At 28.3% G+C, this 3,669-nt stretch overlaps 1 protein-coding gene across 2 annotated transcripts in view; it reads left to right on the top strand.

The window, feature by feature from the left end:
* The first annotated feature begins 280 nt into the window (after positions 1–280).
* The window catches only part of LOC119636002, an 18,124-nt gene continuing 14,735 nt past the window's right edge, over positions 281–3,669 (top strand). For both annotated transcript variants that reach the window (XM_038031080.1, XM_038031073.1), the window contains exon 1: positions 281–392. The gene's annotated coding sequence lies outside the window, so the exon portion shown is untranslated. The remainder of the gene's footprint in view (positions 393–3,669) is intronic.

Below are 3,669 nucleotides of genomic sequence, written 5' to 3'. Positions count from 1 at the left end.
AAAAAAAAAAAAAAAAAAAAAAAAAAAAAAAAAAAAAAAAACAAAACAGAAAATAATCATAAATAAAAATAGTTAAAGTGATGTAATTTTTTTTTTTATATTTTTTTATTTAAAAGAGTTTAAAAAAATATTATTAAATCGTTTTATTAATTTCAAAAAAAAGGTGTATTTTGCAAAGCTTTTCTTGTCAATTTTTCATTTCATCATTTTATGTTTTTATTTATGAACATTGAAATCAAAATAAAAATGCTTTAAAACTGCTCAGCGTACATTTTAGCAAAAAAAACAAACAAAAAATTCTTTATATAAACAAGTAAAATTGTTTTAAAAAACTTGCGAATGTTGCCATTAGTGGGTTGCAAGCAAAAATAACTTGAGTTCAACTTTAACGTGTAAGTCGATGTAAAGCAATCCACTGTATAAACAGAATAAAGCATTTCAACTAAACTGTCCTTCGCATGAGTTTTTTTTGTTTTTTTTTTTTTAAATACTCACTATCACAATGTGAGAGAATATTTAAGGCATTTTCAAAAACCTAAATACTTTCGCAAAATATATTATATATTATTTATAGGTATTGTCTTAATAGCCGGAATAAGAAGAAGAAGGTTATATATATTAATGAAAATAGAAACAAAATTATTGGTTGTTGTTGTTGTTGTTGTTGTTGTTGTTTTTTTCTTTCAATAAAACTTGAATCTTCTCAATATTTATGATATTATTTGTATACGAATAAAACCGGTTAATAATGCGGATTTTGTTCATGAATACGAAATAATACTTTCAAGGAAAACAATTAAAAGAACTTTTTCCGAAATAGTAACTACAGTGAGCTACTCATTTTGGGATGTAGGTGAAATAATTTGTGAAAAATGTTTCATTTATATACTTCGACATACTTACTTACTTACTTGATCCTATTGCAACAATTTGGTTTTTTAGTCAATTTCTATGATTGGAGAAAGCCTACCTTCTCGCATTCTTTCAAAATGATATTCTTTAGTTGTTTTTCTTTTTTTTTTTTCAAAGTAAAATAGAAATGCTCCCACGCAAATCATATTCAGGAAATTTCGTTATTTATTTACTACCATGATCAAGAAATTAGATGAATAAAATGAAAAAAATCTCTATTTATTCTTGCAATCTCCCAAACCTTAACTACATCGCTTTCATAACGCTTAAGAAATAGTCTTTATACACATAAACGTACTAACACCTTAATTCCGCCTTCTGTCTCTCTATGTATAAACCTTTCTGATCAACATTGTGCCCGGGGGACAGCCTCCAAGTGGCTGGTCGTACATATATATATATATATAAAATAATACCCCTTGATCTGGCGGAAGGAATTTCTAACACACAACATAACGATAATCAAAGGAATTGATGTTTATGGTCTTGATTCATCTATTGCACGATTGTCTTTTGGGTGTTCATGTCTTATCATTTGTAATGATGTGTTTCATAATCTACTACTCGTAATCATCAGAAATTATCGTTTCACAGACCTTGTAAACATTGAGAAACTTACTTATGCATGTGTACAAAAACGCATGTAACTCTCCGTCAATTGAATATGTTGACATAAAACTCTATATAACCTAGATATACAACATAGGTAGTATTATCAATCCATCATTACATAGTATGAAATGAATAATTCATCTCATATGCAGCTCAGATTTGTGCACATTACGCGGAGGATTAAGAAGATTGAGTTGAAGGGGTAAATAACGATTCGGCTCAAGTCGCCGAACAATTGCACTCAGTTTGCATTGAAAGGTTATTTGAAAAAGTGATTGTGAAAATTTCATTGACACATGAATCTATTCATTAGACAATAACTAAAAGTTTTATTTATCTTGAATAAATGTTTTAATCGAGTAAATATTATAATAGATTTTTTTTATTTTTTTTTTCTTTTTTTTTTTTTTTTTTTGTTTTTTTTTTTTTTTAATCGTTTATCTCGAGAGAGACTTTTCCTGGTAAATGCCAAAGCTTAACTAAAGCAGGGTAAACAATAATATTGAACGCGTTTAACTAAATATTTAAGTATAACTTCATTGACATTGACCTGAATTTTGCAAATATTTTTATTTGTTCATTTGCTTCTTTAACTTTGTTTATTTATTTATTTATTTATTTTTTTTCTCATGATTAATAGAATGATAATAAATATATCTTAGCTATTGACAAAAATTGATCTCATATCTTAAATGATGTGAATGAAAAATTCTAAGCAATTATCATATGCATTATCGTTATATTATTACTTAACAAAGCAAGTCATAACGAACGGTTAGTTGTGTTATAATCATATTTTATGTAACAATTGTGTGTGTGTGTGTGTGTGTGTGTGTGTGTTTTTTTTTTTTTTTTTTTTTTTACATAATTTATTGAGCCCATATCTAATGTTCTACTTGATAATATCTGGCTGGCGTTTAATAATATATAGTAATAGATTAGCAGTGGCTATATATCCCATCCATCCATGATTACGTATATTAACTATTGGATTTGGTTGTTGTTGTCCATTGTTTATTGTCGGTTATAGGCATTTTTGCTTCGGTATTCATTCACTTTTACCGGATATTAACAAGTAACCTAAAGAAAGTAAAAAAAAAAAATAAAATAAAAGTTGTCTGCAAATGCAAATAAACGTCAAACGTTGTCTGAGCCGTTGCATGTGCAGTCAAGGGGGAATGTAACAGTTGTGTCAACTGACCAGATAGTCTTCTTTCGCGTTACCCAGAAAAACAAACAAATAATATTAATATTTGTATATCAATCTCTTATACATGCATGTTTGTAAACGAAGCCATGCATGCGTATAAAGTGTGTGTGCGTGTGCGTGCGTGACATAATCACAATATAGGAAAATAGAGAAATTTAAGTAAATTAGAAAGTTTTGAATGAATCTTGAATTCCTATCTCTATCTCTAATAGAATTAATTCATTTTTATACCTTCTATACATTTTACATCTCTATCATCGTAGGATAAGGGTTATATTCATTTAGGTTAAAACGTTTGCAACGTTCAGAAGGCAGATGCACAGACTCGATAAAGTATATATATTCTTGATCATCATCAAATTCTGAAACGATTTAAGCATGTTCGTGTGTCCATCTGTGTGATAATCGTGGTTTTATGGAATAAGCCAATGCTCCATTATAAGCCTAAAGTAAAAAAATCAAATAGAATTATATCACAAGATCTTTGTAGCAAGCTAACAAGCATGCATTTTTGGAGTGATTTTGTAACGAAATCTATGTATATTTTATATTTCATAATGTATTATATATATGCCGAGATCCAAATCATATATTAAAAAAGTATTTAACTCAAATCTCAACTAGAATGGCATTTTATTTACGTTCACTTTCGGAGACGGCAAACGGATGATCCTATACAGGCTGCGTGCTTGATTTGTAGGAGGTATGTTAAGAAAAAATGGTTAGCTGCTCATAGGCTACGTACATTCGAGTTTCAATTTTTTCCTTTTCTTATGTTGATACACATGTCCCTCAACATATGTTGACATTATCAGTCATTTTTAGTTTGCTTTTAATAGATGTAAAGGTTCGAAGTATTTTGGTTATCGAAAAAAAAAAAATGGATCATCAAGAATCTGCATTAAATTTTATCCGAGAAATTAAATCAAGTGTCA

Source organism: Glossina fuscipes, unplaced genomic scaffold (genome assembly GCF_014805625.2).
Source record: "Glossina fuscipes isolate IAEA_lab_2018 unplaced genomic scaffold, Yale_Gfus_2 0, whole genome shotgun sequence".
In the NCBI taxonomy this organism is placed as follows: Eukaryota; Metazoa; Arthropoda; class Insecta; order Diptera; family Glossinidae; genus Glossina; species Glossina fuscipes.
Note: the sequence above shows the minus strand (reverse complement) of the source record. Positions and strands in the feature narration are given on the sequence as shown.